The sequence below is a fragment of the Mustela lutreola genome, chromosome 13 (genome assembly GCF_030435805.1).
Source record: "Mustela lutreola isolate mMusLut2 chromosome 13, mMusLut2.pri, whole genome shotgun sequence".
Lineage (NCBI taxonomy): Eukaryota > Metazoa > Chordata > Mammalia > Carnivora > Mustelidae > Mustela > Mustela lutreola.
The window spans coordinates 42,457,756-42,477,493 of NC_081302.1; the positions used below are offsets into that span (position 1 = coordinate 42,457,756).

At 38.1% G+C, this 19,738-nt stretch overlaps 1 long non-coding RNA gene across 2 annotated transcripts; it reads left to right on the forward strand.

Annotated features, from left to right (window-relative positions):
• Positions 1–451: 451 nt before the first annotated feature.
• On the forward strand, positions 452–19,405 carry LOC131813913 (uncharacterized). 2 transcript variants are annotated; one of them, XR_009347035.1, is made up of 4 exons: positions 452–686; positions 17,341–17,395; positions 18,283–18,465; positions 19,161–19,405. It is a non-coding gene; the product is annotated as an uncharacterized LOC131813913 (long non-coding RNA). The 2 variants fall into 2 exon arrangements; XR_009347036.1 differs by having other exon boundaries at positions 460–686; positions 18,303–18,465.
• The last annotated feature ends 333 nt before the right edge of the window (positions 19,406–19,738 follow it).

A 19,738-nucleotide genomic window follows, 5' to 3' on the forward strand; every position in this document is an offset into this window, starting at 1 on the left:
AACCACACTGAAAAAAGTGGAAGAAAAACCTCAGCTTGGAAACCGTATAGAGTAAATTTCAGGCCTGTCTCTGTTCCTAGATTCAGGTGCCATTTGAGTAAATTATGTAAACTTCTGCCTCAAGTTCTTCATCTGTAAAACGTGAGCTAGAAATGAAAGTTAGAAAAATGATATCAAAATATATGGCTTCTAAATTCTTAATTCCCAGAGTCCATTTTCACCAGAAAGGGAGACTAAAAGCTCATTAAGTGTATTTTGATGTCTCCTCCTGAAATAAGGCAGAAATCAAAGTGAGGCCTTTCCCCAGCAGTATTTATCAAAGCCCAACTTTGACTTCTCCTCAGGAATTGTTCTCAATAAGATATGCTCTCAGCCAGAAAAGGAACAGTCCCATTTGTCTTTTCCTCTAACTTCTTCATGGTCACCAGTTTGTAACACTTCACCCTCTGGAGAAATAACCGCCTGCTTCCTGTCAGTCTCATTAATACTCCCTTCAGTGAACTTCTGGCTGGTGCCCAGCTAGGGTGCTTTTCTTCAAACAGAGCCTGGCAATAATGATAGACATAACTGATTGGACTAGGCTTAGATTTTTCACCAGCTGGTTTCACAGCAAAGTCACACAGCAAGCCTGGAGGCCAGGTGCTGATAACAGATTCCTGTCTCTTTGAAAAGTAAAAAACTGGAAGGTAAGATAACGTCTATTCTTTATGTTGTTAACACAAGTCTAAACTTGTAAAACAGCATCATTAAGTTAGGCCTATAGTATGTATTTTTTTATAATTTTGTACATGTTTTAAATCTACTGGACCTGGTTCAGATTAGAAAAGTAATGACTTTCCTTTTTGAGTGTTACTTACCAAATTGATTTTCTACAAATGCTGTTACTTTATAGTCACAATTCATAGCAAATCTACAGGTAGTAAAGAAATAAATATGGGGAAAAACACATCATAGATGAACACTTAGGTGAATTCATTACTTCTCAATTTTGTTACAAACTACAATATAGAATCATCTTTCTGGGGGCACCGGGGTGGCTTAGTGGGTTGAAGCCTCTACCTTCGGCTCAGGTCGTGATCCTAGGGTCCTGGGATCGAGCCCTGAGTTGGGCTCTCTGCTCTGCAGGAAGCCTGCTTCCCTTCCTCTCTCTGCCTGCCTCTCTGCCTACTTTTGTGATCTCTCTCTGTCAAATAAATAAATAAAATCTTAAAAAAAAAAAAAAAAAGAATCATCTTTCTGTGCTTTTGGAACCTATATAATCAATGAATTAGAATGGAAATTAAAATATATATTAATTATCTACTTCTAGGCAGAAGCAGTAAAAACCGTGTTTATACAAGGTTTTTTTTGTTAATTGAAAATCTTTATTTGAAAAATTGGCACATAAAATTATACAGAAGAAGCCATCATCCAGATTTGTTCATTTGTATTTAGTCAATTTGCATAAGAGTTTTTAAAAAATTAAAAGCCAAATTGTATATAAAGGGTGGATTTTTTGAAGAATTTCAAAGATAATACCTTCTATTCATTTTCCAAAAAGACCAAACTACAGCTTGTTTATGAAGGTTTTTAACCAATTAAAATTTCTAACAGCTATGAATGTTTAATTTAGCAAAAGTGGTGTTATTTTCAACTATTCCTTAAAATTCAAACACATTCAAAAAAGCAACAATTTATAACAAACTGCTGGAAAAATATTTTAAATTTATGTTCCTACTTTACAATTAATATGCATATGTAGGAAACTTGCTATTATGAACTCAAGTGAATAAAGTCTGACATTTTAATGGAGTAAGAAAATGTTTTATTTCCAGACCGTGAAATATTTTACTGGCCATCAAAATGTGTTTGCTAGCTGTTTCTGCTTTATAAACTGGACTAGAACTTTTTTTTTGCAGATGACCGATTATTTAGCTGATTCATGGATACATTTTATGATTTGAAGGTCAACACTAAGCATTAAACTTATTACATGAAGCAATATGCTTTTAATCAAAAGTGCTTCTGTTTTTAACCTCATTACCTTTATGTCATGAGGAAAAGGAAGATTTTAATATTTTAAAACCACATTGATGGTCTCTAAAACTGAGTGACAATTACCAGAATGTGAAGACGCAAGTGTAACACGACTTTATTTCGTTGAGAACAACTGAGAGAAATTGTGTTATCATGCTACTGTAACACTGGGGAGTTTGTCACTTCCCTTTCTCAAAGGGAAGTTTCCAAATCATGTGGATCAGTTCTGCCTTGGTCAAGAGGTTTCGTTTTCCTTTTTTGCCCATTGATTACCTTCTCTTTAGGGAGACAAGGATCTCCAGATCTTTATGGAAGGTGGGATTCTTACTGAAGGACAGTTTGGTCCTGATTCTCAGACATTTGTTTTTCTTCCAGATTGAGTGTCTTCTTTCTCTCCCTTCTTTAACATCTCTAGGACTTCTGTTCCTTACACTGCTTTCACTCTTTCTTTCTGAGCCCCTGCTACCTTCCCAACTGGATTGGCAAACCTTTATCTAGATCTTCCTTAGATTCTGACTGCTTTAAATCAACATTTCTGTTCTAGGGAACAGAGAGGGAGGTAGACTTAGATCTTCTGTTACTTTTTTAGACTCACACATGCTTTACTTGGCGAAGTGATAATGTTTTAGGGCAAAGAAAAAGGTAGTCTTTCTCCTGACTGAACACAGCCCAGAACTGTGATGCAAGTTTTCCTGAGCAAAGAACAAAGGAGTTGATGGGATGTACCTGATGTTTCTCTGCTTTGTGCTTAAGTAGGCCTTTTAGATATTAGTGAAATATGCAGACAATTTTTATATACTAATTTAAACATATAATAGGAACAATCAGAGCTGTTTTTGTCATTTCAAAAAAATTTTCAAAAAAAAAAAAGAATGTTAGTTAACATTGTGCTTCCCCACAACTCACATAGATGCATGGATATTTGTATTTTCTTCCTTTCTCTTAAATATGTGAATGTTTAATATAACATAATAATTGGTGGTACACTGAGACCATTAACTTCTGGTTTTTTGTATTAGAATTTTAATATTTTGTAAATTTAAAATACCAATGGTTTCGTTTCTCAATGACATCTTAATCTAGAGTACAGCTTTATTTCTCACAATTTATTACACTTTTACAACAGATTAGGATTAACACAGACTACAAATTGTGTCAAGCTTTAAAATATGAATACTCTATCATAGAATACCAATGCATTTTATCTATTTTTAAAATTTTATTTATGTATGTATGTATTTATTTATTTGAGAGAGAGTGAGAGCAAGAGGGATCCCAGAGAGAGAGGGAGAAGCACACCACTGAGCCCAGAGCCCAAAGCAGGGCTAGATCCCAGGACCCTGAGATCATGACCTGAACTGAAGGCAGAGGCTAACTTGACTGAGCCACCCAGGTCCCCTGAAAACCAACACATTTTAAAATTGTTTAACAAAAAGTTGTATCAGTTTTCATACTCAACAGTTAAGTGAGTTATACATTCACAAAATTTTATGTGCCTTTAGTTTCTTTTTTCTCTTGGATTTGTGAAGTTTGGAGGCTTGAAGAATTATCTAATTCATCAGATTAGTAAACACTTTGTTTCAGGAGTTCAAATTTCATTATTCTTTTAGCTGTTTCATTTTCAAATTATATTTAAATTTCTTTATTCTAATTATTTTTATGCATTTCCTCTTGAAAAATATTCATGAATAATATTCAAATTAGATAAAATAAACGTATGAATTATATACAATAACTTATGCTTATAAGAACCATGAGACTATTTTTTTAAAAAGCAAAGCAAAGTGGAAAAAGAGGTTCTAATGATAGGATCTGAAAAAAAAAAATAGTGGCCCATATCTGACAAAGACTTAGGATCCAGGTCTGTGTCCTTCTTTATGAACAACTCCTTATAATTTAAAGAAAAACAATACTTAAAACATTTAAATCATATTAATTATAACTCCAAGCTAAATATTTTTAGTGTTTTGTGAATTCTCTGATATTTCCGTTAATAAACTGAGGCTATTGTGTTAAAAACATATAAAATAGGAATTTAGGCCTGTGTGTGTGTTTGTGTGACTGTGCATGTGTCTCTGTGTGTGTAAACAAAACATGTAACTCCTACATACCAATGAATTTATTCTTTCTCATAAATACATATTCTTGAGTATGTTTTCAAATATGTTTAAGTTGTATTCATATATACATATAACCAGCACAAATCTATATTTGCATTTGCAATCAAAAATGACTTTATTTAAAACTATCCCTGTTTAAAAAAAAAACAACAAAATTTAACTGAGTAAATTTAAAGATCTCATTGGCTTTATTCGATGATTCATGAATTGGGAAACATCACATCCAGCAAACAGGAAGGAGCTCCCAGATGCTGTACGAAATGGAAGATTTTTAAAGGCAGCAAGGGGGTAAGACAAAGAAGTCATAAACAAAAGAAAGAATGATTTCAGGCAAGGTCACTTTCCTTTGGGTGAAGGGTGAGAGTCTATCATGTAGATCACCTCACTAGTGCTGACCAGGTAATTCCAGATTGACTGGTTAAAGGTCACACTCCTGGGAGAGGTTGAAATTGCAATTAGGTTGGGTATTTAATTTTGGTTTGCTGACATGGGGTTTAGCACAAGTAACACCATTTGGGGTCTGTTTTATCTTTTTTTTTCTTTAACATTTTATGTATAAAATACAATTGCTGGATTTTTAAATGCAGCTATTTGAAATATATAGAATCAACAATGTGTGGTTATCGGAGTACATTAATTTCTTAGCATATTGTTTACAAATATAGGTCAGAGAAAGTTAATTGTTATGGCAGTAAATGCAAGAATGAATTAAACTTGAATAAAATAATTTCTGGAAGAACTAGACTGTGAGGACCTTTTTATTTATTTATTTATTTATTTATTTATTTTTTAAAGATTTTATTTATTTACTTGAGAGAGAGACAGTGAGAGAGAACATGAGCGAGGAGAAGGTCAGAGAGAGAAGCAGACTCCCCATGGAGCTGGGAGTCCGATGCGGGACTCAATCCTGGGACTCCAGGATCATGGCCTGAGCCAAAGGCAGTCATCCAACCAACTGAGCCACCCAGGTGTCCCTGTGATGACCTTTTTAAATCGCCAATATCATTGTTACATTTTCCCAGTGAATTTTATAATCTGTACTATTCATTATAATTTCTCTTTCGATTTTTTTTTCTTTTAACAGGTTCTTACCCAATGATTCAGTTCGTTTCAGTCAATAATCTCACATAAAAGAATGAAAAAAATGCCATTTTTTAATTACTGGGATTGTATTAAAAATCAAATCTACACAGCTAAAGCAAAATGAAAATGCAAATAATAATTTAGATAATTTAAGCAATATAATAATTTGTTACCATACCTATATTGCACAAATATTTCTTCTAAATGCCTGATATTAGTGTTCTGGAATCTGGACTGGATTGCCTGACAGAAGAACCAAGAGGCACTTGGAGATCTTGGAGGATTTATTTAAATGCTGGCAGGCTCAGAGGAGAGTGATCTTAAAAGGTCTGAGCCCTGAGTACAAGCAAGGGGCATAATTGGGGCATAATTTATACACTTCTGCTTCCACATATATGGCACTTCTGGCGTATGCAGGAAGTGAGGCAAGGAGAAGAACCTAGAAGAGCCCTGGGGCAGAGACTGAGACTCCTCTGCTTAGTCGTCCATCTACTTTTTCCTTATCATTTCCCCCTTTGATGCCCTTTAAACACCTAGTTTAGAGGGCATCATCTTCATTTCCTACGGGATGGTAGCAAGTAAGGAATAATTGGACTCTGATCTTGGCAATTTGAACAATGATAAACGTAGTAAGGACATGTAGTATGCAGGGACCAAATGCTACTGTGAGGAGGAACTTAAGGAGGAGCCTGTTTTGGAGAACACTCGAAGCTAGTGAAAAGAGCTGTTGTTGCAGGGCCAGGGCCAAGTGAGTGAGGGTGGTAAAAATCTGCCGTGAGTTGTTGGGTCAGCCGCCGGTACTGAACCTGTGATACCCTGATGCCGGCAGCACCGAGGGCAGCACCTGACACGGCCAATAGCCTCACAAGAAAAGGGATGATTGCAGGGGGACATCGTGGGCAGCTAGGAGGCTTCCATATAAGTGGAGCATCACTTCCAGGGAGGACTGAAATGTTAGGTGAGAGACTAACACGGAAGAATAACTGGTTGTGTAGGATGTGCAGATGAGTACACCTTGGTCACAGGCCAGACAGGTATTGTTTGGTGCACAGACCCAACTGGAGTCCATGATTGGAGAGGAGGAATTTCTATATAGCTGTACTGGAGTCAGGAAGGGGTCATCCTGGGTCCCTTGTGCTGAGGTAGGAGATGCCACAGTGGATTGGTGAGGGTGACACCTAGGTACTGAATGGCACCAGGCTTCATATAGATCCAGCAGCCAGATCCTAAGGGTGGATTTGAGTAATTGTGGGCTTGGTAGGAGGTACTGATCGTTTCTAATAGTTGTGCTATGGATGGTTGCTGTGTGTGGAGAGGAGATCCAGGAATGTGCCAGGGCGAGTCGTTTCTGTCTGTGACTGCCACACTTGGGGTGAACACGGACTTAAACATAAACTTAGACATGGTGTTGGTCCCCAAGTAGTGATAATGGCCCACAAAAAAAGTGATTCCCATGGTGCATGAGGTGTCATTGGGCTCCAGGACTGAGACAGTGAGAGGAACACAGTGGTCATTGAAACAGGAAGAATTGATGGCTTTGCATGACAGAGAAACCTGGATGACACTGCAAGATTTGAAGCTCCACCCAGCAGACCCCCTACTTCCTGGATGAATAGCGACCCATATTCACATCCCCATGCCTGTGAACAGAGCTGAGGGCAGGCTGCTGGCTGTTGAGGTGTGGGGCCACCACATATGTAGATATCTACCAGTCAGTAACCTGAGTAATGGCCACAGTAGGAACACCATCTGTGGGTTTCTGGGAGTTATTGAAAAGTCGGCATCCATCAAAGTGGAGATAACATTTGGTGTATACCCATCCCAGGTGGAAGAAGCCAGTGGGGATGCTGGTGGGGAGTTGGGGGGATTAAGCTGGAAAGTCCATTTGCCAGTAATGGTAATACGGGAGCCTGTCCCCTCTTCTGAGTAGGACAAGCTAGAAGCAATGAAAAAGAACAGTATACCAGGTAGCAGAAGACCAGGACTGACTGGGGTCAAGGAAATAATGGTAAAATTCACCTGACCACCAGCCGACTCATTTTTAGGAGCAGATAGCAGGGGACCAACAAAAGACAGGGTTCTCGACCTCAGTCTTAGGGGGAGAGCAAGAGTGGCCAAACCGACAGTAAAGAAAACCACCAGGAAGAAGATTGGGGAAAGGAATAAGGGGTAGCATATGTAAATCTCCTCAAGTTTCTGCCGTGCATGGACCAGCCAGCTTCCAAGGGTGGCTGGAGCAGGGCTGAAGATCCAAGGTGTTTTAAGGCAAAAGGTTAACACGTTGGGGTTGATGTGGCTGGGGAGAAGTCTGCTGATTCAGTTGAAGGCAAAGCCGGAGCATGATTTGTGAGGTCTTGCTGGACTCTCCACTCGAGTGGCTTCTCATCCAAATGATGAGCTCTTTTTATTCTGGAGTGGTGGACCCATGGGGTGACACTTCCCCACCTGAGAACTTGAGGTCAGTAAGGGTGGTTAGAACAACAGAGTGCGGCCCTGTCCACTGCAGTTTGAGGCTGTCTTTTTTCCAAACTTTGACCCAAACTGAGTCCCTGTCTGGAAGGAGTGTGCCTGAGACCATAAAGAGATTAGGAACCCTCTCAATAGTGTAACTTTGTAATTTATTTAGGGTGGCCCCAGGGCCTGAAGCTGCTCCTTTATTTCTTTATCTCCAACCTGATGTAAGTTTTCTGGAAGGCTCCATAGGCATGGGGAAGGCTGTCCTTTTGCTAATTCAAAAGGGGAGAAACATAGTGTACCAGGTGTGCAATGAGCACACAGGAGAGCTAGGGGTTGCAGATATGGCCATGGGAGTTCAGTCTTCTGACAAAACTTTGCTAAGGTTCTCTTGAGGGTGTGATTCATTCACTTTACTTTCCCTAAGCTTTGGGGCTGGTAGGCGGTGTGGAGTCTCCGGGTAATGTTTAGGGACTTGGTCAAGACCTGTACAATGTCTGCTACAAATGAAGTCCATTGTCACTATAGATTGTTAATGGCAGACCAAACCAATACATGATTTCCCACAAGAGGACTTTCTGGCTTCACTCCTTCCTGGTCAGGAAGACTTTGACCCATCTAGAGTATATGCATACTATTACTAGGAGATACCTGAACCCCCTGCTTGACTGCATGTCTGTGAAGCCTATTTCTAGATCTTCGAAGGGTGTTGCTCCTATTTTCTGGACACCCAGAAGGAATTGTGGTGCAGACTGAGCATTATTTTAGCACAGGTTATACATCCCTCACTGGTTTCTCAGCATAGTGCTAGCAGCTGGCTGATGTAATAGTGCTTCTTGAGGAGGTCCTCTAAGACAGGTTTTCCTAGATGGGTGAGTTGGTGGTATTCCTTGACTAGATAGATGCCCTCTTGTTGCTGTTGGAATGAAGACATGCCTGTCTGGCATCACACACCAACACTTTTCAGTCAGGGTAACCCCAGAGCTCATACTGACGAGCCTGGCAAAAAGGCTATTGTATTTCGCATTGTCCTGGTGGCCTCAAAGATGGTCACAGTCCTTTTGCTTTCTGAAAGGGGCCACTGGGGAGGTGACAACAGAGTACTTGGCTTCAGTGTCAACCATAAAAGTCACTGATTGGTCACCTACTTTCATTCTGACTGTTGGCTCATTGGGGCCAAGGAGGAGAGACCCCAGACCCCTTAGAGTCTATTTCTGCCAGGCCTATGTGGTCCTCCTCTCGGTGTTCTTTCTTGTAGCAGCTAGGTTTCTGCACCTTCCCCAGTTAGGGCATTTGTTTTTTCCAATGTTCCTTCTCCTTGCAGTAGGCACATTGATCATTTTCTAAGGAGGTTCTGGGTCTCCTCCCTTTTGGTAGTGAGGGTCTCCTTGCCTTTGTGTCATCCTTTTCCCTCAGGGTGGAGGCAAGGAGATTGACCTTCTTTTTCAAACCCTTAGTTTCTGAAGATTTGTTGTTTTTTGCTTTTCTTTTTGTTTGTTTTGTTTTGTTTTTCTTTTGGTGGGGTAAAGGTTTGTTTTTGGTTTTGGTTTTGTTTTTTTCTGATGTCTGGGGCAGCCTGAGCCACAAAGGAGGTGTTTACCATTCTATATCTGGCGGGCCCAGACCTGGAGCTCACCCCAGGGCAGCCTTTATCTATGTGAAGTTGGCTTCTGCTTCTTCAGTCCAGACAAGATGTTCTCGATTTGGTCCCCCTAAGAGATCACAGACGGGTCTTGCTATTGCCAAGAACCCAGGGATCCAGATGTGGCAGAATCCTACAGCCTCCAGGATTTCTCATAGGCCCTTTTTTGTCTGGGGTTGTGGGAAGGAAATAATGATTTTCTTTCTCTCCAGCCCTAGTTCTCTCTCCCCTTGAATGAGGAGGAAACTGAGGTATTAGACCTGTCGTTGGCATATCTGTGCTTTCTTCCATGAGACTTGGTATACCAAGTCTGACAGAAGCTAAAGGAGGGCCTTTGTGACTTTTGTGCAGTCTTTCCAGGGTGGCCAATGCGTCTGAAAGGGGGATTCCATGAGCTCTACCGTATCCTGTGGTTTCTCAGAGTAGGAAGAGATGTTATGTTTCCAGTTGAGAAAAACGGTGGTGGAGAAAGGTTCGTAATACATCATGGAATGGCCAAGTAGTACTGTCCTGTCTTCACCGCACCTCTCGGATTCTCGGGTTCTCGCATCTCTTATACTGACATTTGGAAGGTGCCTGCGCCCAGCCTGGCTGCTGGTCCCAGGGAAAGTAGATCCTTTGATCCTCTGGTTCCGGGGGCACCAGTGAATCCTCTGGGCCTGAGGATGGTGGGAAGACTGATGGCAGTGGAATGTTTGGAACTAGAAGGTCAGGTGCAGACGGCCCTGGGGGTGCCTACCAAGGGGGCAGGATTGGTTCATCTTCAGGATCTCTGGCTAGGATTTGTGGAGGCTGGGGCTTTTGTCAGTCTACTTTGGGCCACTTGAATGCAGCAACTAAGACCCTGGTCTGTCCTTACCTATTGTAAGCAAATCGCACCTGAGATGGAAGGGTCTGGGCAATTCCTAGCCAGGAATCAATGTATGGGAACAAGTCAGGGTGTCCTGGTTCTCCTGTTATGACTCGCCATACTCTGCGAACCACTGGGACATCCAACATCCCTTCTGAAGGCCACCCAATATTAAAGTTGAACCATTCCAATTCACACAGGGTTCTCAATTTGCTGAGATTCATCTTGACTCTATAGTCTCCTGAAAACCCCTTCTTGAAATTTTGGTCATGGTCTCAAGGACCATAGGTTTACTCTGCACTGACCCCTTGGTGATGTTCTCATGTGTGGTGGTGCAGAGACAGACGAGGTGAGGGGAGGAAGGGTGGTGCCTCTTGTGGTGAGGAGACCAATTAGTTGTCCATCTGGCTATGTCCCAAAGGAGCTTAGGTGAGGGTCCTCACCTAAGGGTCTCAGCATTGTGACTTACAGTTGGAATCTATTTCAATGCTGCCCTAGACCACATGCAGTTCACCATGGAAATCACAGATGGCTCCACTCAGACTCCATATGTTTCTGGGGAGCTTACGGGTACCCACCCATGAAGCCACAGATTCAGTCCACCTGAACAAGCCAGGTCAGGCTGCACATTCACTCACTGGAATGGTTATCCATTCCAGAAGTTACTATATTCCCTCCCACCAATCCCTACCTATGAGACCTCTAAGAGGTCTTTAGGTGGTGATCCATCTCCACTTCCACCCCAGTGGGTGGATCTGACTTGGTCTGGGGCCCCCAGACCATACTGTCCTGTGATATTGAGACCAGGTCCTCACCTGCCAAGTATCCCCGAGTCCAGCAGGAACAGTTCAAGGTGGGCAGGTTCAAGGTGACCAGGTGAGAGACTGCCAAATATTAGGCAAGCTGCACCTTCTCTGTTACTATCCCTCATTCAGTCACCACCCCACCCTTGCCCTGAAACCGGTGGCAACAATGGACCAGCATGGTTGGGTTTCCTGGTCAGGGAGCCAAATGTTACAGAAACTATATTGGATCACCCAATGGAAGAACAAAGTGGCACTCGGAGAACTTGGAGGATAGGAGATATATTTAATGCTGGCAGACTCAGAGGAGAGTGATCTCCAAAGTTCTAAGCTCCTAACATAAACAAGGGAAGTAATTTATACACTTCTACTTCTGCATACTTGGCACTTTTGGCAGCCTGGGAAGCTGGGCAGAGAGAAGGGCCCACAAGGGCCCTGGGGCAGGGACTGGGTCCCCCCTGCTGGCTTGTTCAGCCATTTTAGGACATAGACTTTCCCTATCATTAGCTATCAATTTATATATAATTGATGAGTTTCATTAACCCTAAGATCATTAATCAACTTGAAAACATATGGATTTTCTAATAACTCTTCATAGAATTTAATGATTTACCTTTTCATAAGGAGCATATGAGAAGAAACACTTTAATAAGCAATACTTTAAAATAATTAAAATGCAAAAGATTATTATATAACATTTGAATTTATAGTCAGTTTATATTCAATTAACATCACTTTCAAAAATGGTAATTTTTGAAGATAATTTAACACAATAGCTACTAATATTTTTAACATTTAATATTTATAATATGCACAATATTTCAATATTAATATCAAATATTAACATATAATTAATATTAATTACAATAATTAATATCAATAAAATAGTAAAATAATTTTGATGTGTCCATGGGAAATTAAAAAATTATATATAAGGTAAACTTTTGGAGTTGGAGCAATTCATGAGAAACTAACATGCATTGTGCTAAATTAAATTTACTCTGGTTTGGGGGCCATTTTTGCCTAATACTAAGTTAAGAAATCCATGTGTAAAACCAACCTTACATGGAATGTTAGGTAACAGCTTCTTTAATAATATCAACTTTTCATTAATGCATCACCAACAACTTTCTTAAAACAAACAAACAAACAAACAAACAAAAAAACACAACAAAAAAAACCCAGAATCTTCTCCTTAAGTCTATATTGTTGCCTCTATAGTTGAATAAAAATTCCATTCTAAATATGGCATCCTTTGAAAAATTGTATTTTTTTTTCCTTTTATTTCATAATTGCACCTTGAAGATGCTTTCTTTCCTGACCAGGAGCAAATAAAATGTTCTGTAATTACCCATATGTCATAAACTACAACAAAAAGACAATGAAAAAAAAAAATCATGGTCCATGAGAAAAGAGAAATAGATGAGGTGAGACATACTGTTTCTTAGGGTTTAGGTCTAATTTCAAGATGGTGGTTCCCATAACAGAGTCTAGGAATCTTATTCAGTTGAGGAGAGAGATAATGAAGTGTGGGTTATCAAGATGACCAGAAAATTACAAAGTATAGTATATGAAAGAAGGAACTTGCTCATAAAACGGACTTTAAAAATTACAGTAAGAGACTTCTTGAGTATGTGATTGAAAACCAATCTACACATTTGTAGGGGAAGAATACATGAGACTGGGAAAGAACAACTTCCCAAGCAAGAACAATTACCAAAAATTTTCACATTGAAAAATTCCCAGAGTTCTACAGTTCTAGTAATCAGTTGAGTTCCATCTATCAAAAATGAAGAATTTTCTCAAATACATGGGGCATTACATGTAAACCTCAGAAATGTTTACATTATTAGTGAGGCTAAATGAGTCCTAGAATGAAGGCTATTATAAAATGAGCAAATGAGTACACATGAATATAACTGCTTTCCAGAAAATATCAACAAACTTTCATTTATTTATTTTTATGTTTTATTTATTTATCTGATAGAGCAGAGAGCAAGAGGGGGAGCGCACATGCAAGCAGGGGGAGGAGCAAAGAGAGAAGCAGTCCACCCCCTCCCTGCAGGAAGATAATGTAGGGTTCAATCCCAGGACACCAGGATGCTTAACCAACTGAGCCACCCAGGCACCCCTCATTTAAATTTCCTTTTAAATGAATAACACAAAATTCAGCACTTTTGCATGTAAATCACAGTGCCCAGAATCCATTAACATATTACTAGACATATAAAAGAAGGTGAATATCACCCATAACCAGGAAAATAGCATACAAATGAAAAAGATGGAATTAAAAAGCACATTAAAAGAGCAATTTTAAGAATGTACCATATACTCATGAATGAACATGATGAAGAGAAAAAAGAATATAAAAAAGGTTCCAAATGGAACTTCTAAAGATGAAAAATATAATATATGAAAAAAATCATTTAAAGAGCTATAAAAAAGAAATCACAGAGAAAAGAAAATCAGTGAATTTAAATGTGTAGCACACAGACATTCCCAAAAGAATATATGTGAAACAAATATAAAGTGTGTCAGTTACCTGTAGTACCATATCACGTAATGTAACACACACACACAGAGTTCCAGAAGGAGTGGTAAAAAAACAAGAAAATTATTTGAATAAATAACTGCTGAACATTTTCCAAATTTATGGAAATCTGTAAGGCTAGAGATTCAGAAACTAAGCTCCAAACATAATAAAACCACACAAAGGCATATTACAATCAAGCTGATGGAAATCAGTAATTAAGAGAAAATCTTAAAGACATTAAATAATAGAAGACAAATTACACAAGGAGTGGAGATATGATAAGAATGAGAACCAACTTCTTATCAGATATAATTAAGGTACAAGACTACCGTTAAAGAATTGAAGGGGGAAAAAACAGCTACATTAGAATACTATACCTATTAAAATACATTTTCACACTGCAGGTAAAAATACCTTTTTAAACAAATATTGTTGGGCGCCTGGGTGGCTCAGTGGGTTAAGCCGCTGCCTTCGGCTCAGGTCATGATCTCAGGGTCCTGGGATGGAGTCCCGCATCAGGCTCTCTGCTCAGCAGGGAGCCTGCTTCCTCCTCTCTCTCTCTGCCTGCCTCTCTGCCTACTTGTGATCTCTCTCTGTCAAATAAATAAATAAAATCTTTAAAAAAAATTTAAAAAATAAACAAATATTGTTAGCAGATCTTTACTACAAGAAATATTATAATAATTTCTTTAGGCTGAAGGAAAATATATCAGATAGAAAATTGGATCTACACAAGGAACCAAGAGAACCAAAAAATGGTGTATATATAACTATATCTATATCTAACTATATCTAACTATTGCTCAAAGGCAATAGGCATTCACTAATACCTTTATTTTCCCATTCTCTATTCACTCCTTAATATGCAGAAATCTGGTACCTATCTTTATATGTCTACATTTTAGACAACATCTTCTAATAGCCAAATCCAAAATCATTGTTAGGGTTATTTACTTGCTCTCTCTGCTGTATATAATGTTTGTGGCTAAATTCCTTCCTTTGGAAAATCGTATCAGATTTCTATGAGTGAGCATTTCCTGATTTTCCTCTTCTCACACATTCAAGTTTTCTCTCTCTTGGGGTACCTGACTGGCTTAGTCCAAAGAACACACCACTTGATCTCAGGTCATGAGTTTGAGTTCCACATTGGGTGCAGAGATTCCAAACATAAAGAAACTTAATTTTAAAAAGTGTTTTTTTTTTTTTTTCTGTCTGAACATTCCATAAGAATTGTGTTCATCAGTATTTTCACCCAACCATTATTTTGCTTTTACACGGGCACTTTCCACTAACAAAATTATATACTCAAATAGTTGTTAACCACTTACATGTTAATTCCCTCCAATTATTTATCTTGTATTTGGACAATGGTGCTAACATATAGGTTAATATGTTTAATTGTCAAACACTATTGCCACTGAGTCTCAATCTCAAAACTTCTGGAATAAACACATGATCTTCAAATGCCAAATATATATTTTATGTATTTTAGCATTATGTTAAATATAATGTTTAACAGTACCTTCATTCATCTACTTGGCTAACCAAAAAATTAAATATCCTCCTTCTAGCTTCTTGTCCTATTCAAACAAAAATATATCAAATAGCTTCTACTTACCAAGCACATCATTGTGCCCTAGAAATATACAAATAAAAGATGTCTACCCTTGATGGAGGCAAGGCATATGAGAAACAATAAATAAAGTTACAAAACAGTGTGGGAAAAGGTCATGAAAATGAAGTAAGGAAATACTCGAAGTACACTGGAGTGATCATGTCAGTTGAGATCTCAAAGATGGAGTAATATCACCTGTCATTGAAAGTTGAATGGAGTTTGTGAGAGTGAGAAAACAAAACAAGAATATCTCAGGCAGAGGAAACTCCATATGTAAAGCCAGAAAGTCTTGGAATAGAAAAAGAAAATAATTATATGAACATGAGAAAGAGGAATTAATGTTGAGTCTGTGGCAGATTTTGTATCAGTATATGAGTTTTATTAAGGGCAAATCAACTTGGATATTAAGGGCATATCTATTTTTATATGGATATGTCTATGTACAGAAAGCATGACAATAAGAGAATTCACTTCAATCTTTAAGAAACAGAAAGGCAAAGTCTTACTTGTGTTTTAGAAACATTAACACAGGTGTATAAAAAATTATTATATTGATAAATACTGGTGCAATGAAACCACCTTCTCTCCCTTCCTTTTAAATCTTTTCCCTGTGGTGATTTGACCTCTTTGACTTTGCCACCCACTGCACTCCAAAGGGAGGATAATATGCTAATCTAATCGTTCCAATCCAATTCTCATTTTGTTGGCTGATTTATGCAGAGTACTGAATTAAATTTACAGCGCAAGTGAATTTAATATGTCCAGTGATTAATATGGGAGGAAACAACTAAACAAAGCAAAAACACCTTGTGGGGAAATCACAACTCTTGTGAGATTTGGGTACTGGTTTTTAAGTCACACTTGAAGCAACAAGTATTATGGGCTGAAATGCGACAGGTGGTACTGCTGGATTGGGTCTTTAATTGTTATACACAGGGAAGGAATTTATTTGGATCATAAAAGACTGGGTGGCTCCTAAGCTATAGGCCCCCAAATAGGGCTTTAACAGCAGAATGATGATAGGATAGTAGAGTCCAACATGTGAAAGAGAAAGGAAGAAAGAAAGAAAATTTAATTCATGTAGATCATGAAAGTTGGGATTCACAGTAGCAAATGAGTTTCTTCTTCCTCCTTCCTTCTGCAACAGAATTCTGTTCCTGTTACCAAAATTAATCATTTCACATGCACTCTGTATTGGTCCCCTCTCTCCTTATGGACTTTAGTCCTTTCATCAGTTTCTCCACTACTCCCCTTCTTCCTTCTAAATTATTTTCAACAGCATACAAATATTGCTTAGTATTCTCTGCCTGATAGTACTTCTTTAGCTTTTTTGACTCACTGATTTTTACCTTTTCTTCCAACTAGATTATAAATTCCACCAGAGCAAGGGCTAGCATTATTTGTTCGACTCTGTATATCTCGGACACAGATCAGGGCCAGAACTCTAAAATGCATCCTGAAATTAGTGGGGAGTCATTAACAGAGATTTAAGCAAGGGAAATAACAGATCAGATTTTCATTATGTACTGTTCAGGGGTCTGTTGGAAAGACGGAGAGAACAGAGCTGTAAGGACACTGATCTCTTACGGGGTCGCTCCATCTCTTGCATCATTAGTTTCATCCTCTGTGATCATTCCCATAACCATGAAAACCTGCAATCACACTCACAAAAGCCCTCAATGACCTCAGAGCCCTTCCGGCACCATTGCTGTTTGCACACTCTTCCAAAACGAAACAAAACAAAACAAAACAAAAAATACAAAAAAAAAAAATTACTCTTGAAACATTAGAGGTATTCCATTGTATATTTCTATTCTCATTCTCACCAATTCACGCTTTATTCTTTTCAATTTATAGAAATATGTAAAAACTTGATAGGCTCTTTTCAATTACCATTTGATGAAAGTTTTCCAAACCTCACCAACATCCAACATGCCATGCAGCTAGAAACTTAATGAGAACATGTTTTACCTGGACTTTGGTTTGATGATGCCAGATAGACTGCGATTAACTCATGAATTTATGAACCAAAAATCATGATAAGCTAATGATGAATAAATTTAGAACTTTCTATGTATCTTTTTTTGTGTGGGGGGCTGGTAAAATTTATGTATCTTTAATTAAAAAGTGAACAGACCCTTATATATTATTCTTGCTGGGTTGTGTTGTGCATATCATACAATATGTTTTGATTAAATATTTATAAAAATGTTATCCTTTTCAGATCAAGAATCCGAGGCACAGAGAGTGATACTTGACTGGTCATGATGCTATAAATGGTAAATGAAAATTTTGACCTAGGTTATCTGACCTCAGAGTGAAAAGGTATTATAGTGTCTCTTCTAAGTGAAATACAAGTAAGGAAAATTTGTGCCAAAAAGAATGGTCCCCATTATTTTATCTTGGCCCTTTAGCAATTTTCTTTTCTTTTTTTTTTTTTTTTAAAGATTTTATTTATTCATTTGAAAGGCAGAGATTACAAGTAGGCAGAGAGAGAGAGGAGGAAGCAGGCTCCCCGCTGAGTAGAGAGCCCGATGCGGGGCTCGATCTCAGGACTCTGAGACCATGACCTGAGCCGAAGGCAGAGGCTTTAACCCACTGAGCCACCCAGGCGCCCCAGCAATTTTCATTTCAGAAAATTACCCAAGGCAAGATCAAAGCTTTACTTCATGAGATAAGAATCAAGCTTATTAAAATTTTTCATATCTAACATTTTAATGTGTTACTATATCATTGTTTAACAAATGAAAAGCCTTTTGTAAAAATTTTTAAAATGTAAATTATTCTTAGCTTCCTTACAACATTATTATCATTATATCTAAAGCTTGTTTTAGTAACCTTTAGGCCACAGCAATATAGGGCAAATATCTTCAAATATCCTGCACTATATTAGGTTAGATTCTATTTATAAACCTCTTAAGGTTGGTGTTAATGTTGAAACACAATAGTACAAAAGAAGAGTTTTTCTACTATATTTAATATTCTGACCCAACAGTAGGACTCTAATTGATAACTTTTGTCAAGTCCTTCACACATTGTCAATTTTCTTTGACTTAATAACTTAAAAGTAATGAGATCAGAACTAAGATAAACTGTAAATGTGAAAACAAACTTTATTAAACATAAACTGGAAATACTCTTACAACAATAATACCTTTTTTAAAAGATTTTATTTATTTGAGAAAGAGAGAGAGCAAGCATGAGTGGAAATGAAAAGGCAGAGAGAGAGAGAGAAGCAGATTCCCAGGAAAAAACCCATTGCAAGTCTTCATCCCAGGACCCCCGAGGATCATGAGTTGAGTCAAAGGCAGATGCTTAACCCACTGAGCCACCCAGCTGCCCCAAAATGGTAAGTTTTTAAAAAACATTCGTATGTTAGTCTATTTGTCTAGAGAGTAGACAAATAAGATTTTTTTTTAGGATTTTTATCTTTTAAAAAAAGATAAAGATTTATCTTTTTTAAAAGATTTTATCTTCAAGATTTATCACTTTATTTGACAGAGAGAGCAGGAGAAAGAGAGAGCACAAGTCAAGGGAGGAACAGAAGGAGAGAATCTTGAAGCAGATTCCCTGCTGAGCACAGAGCCCAGTTGGAGGCTGAGTCTCACAACCCTTGAGATTAGAACCTGCTCTGAAACCAAGAGTCTGACACTTAAGTGACTGAGCCACACAGGCACCCCTGTCAACAGAATAGTTTATAATGCACTTTCTGATTAGCCTTGGTCTTCCTTCCTTGCTGACTTTGTACCATTCTTTCCCCCTAGTAGTATAAGCAACCTAGACTATATCTGTGAATTTTTTTTTGCTTCAGTTTTGTTTTCCCAAATTGCTTTTCCTCTCCCTTCTTGCTATCTGGGTCAGGTTATGCACGTTATGTCCTTTCAAACCCTAACTGGTACACAGAAACACTGAGAGAAAAAAAATTATCCTTAATCAAATCTTAAATTTTCAGGAATTGTGACTTTAACTCAGTCTTCAATGGTAGCATTCTGCCAGCTGTCTTTTGAATTTGCAATATATTTAATTGTTTCCATTCTTTTACAGACACTTATGAGCCATAAAATTCCAAAGACTTACTTCAGATGTGCCTGAATAAGGAGGCACTTACCGCTGCATGCCAACAGAAGCTTCTTTGCTTCCTGCTTATGTGTATGAAGTTGTGAGTTTGGGTCCAGGGCTTCTCAAAATTAAATATGCATAAAAATCAAATGGAAATCAATGGAAAACAAATGTACTTTTAATTTGGCTTACAAACGTCTAAATAAAAGGTATTTTGGGTTTTCCTGAAATATTACTGACTACATATATCTGGAAAAATAAAGAGCCATCTCTTATGAGGAATATTAACAAAATACTATTCTAAAAAGTTACTCTTATCTATTCAGTTCATATAGGGTAAGAATTTCAAGGACATTGGAATCATCACATCCATGAATGTGCAGGAAGTTTCTCCACAGTCAACTTTTTTGTTAAAGTAATAAAAATAATCTATTGATCCCTATGAAAAATCATCTGATATATAAAGAATGACAAATCTTCCTCTATGCTACTATCCCCAGTGTTCTTTGGTTCTTTGTCCTTTCTCTCATTGAAGAGTAGCAGTTCTCTCGTACACTCTCTGT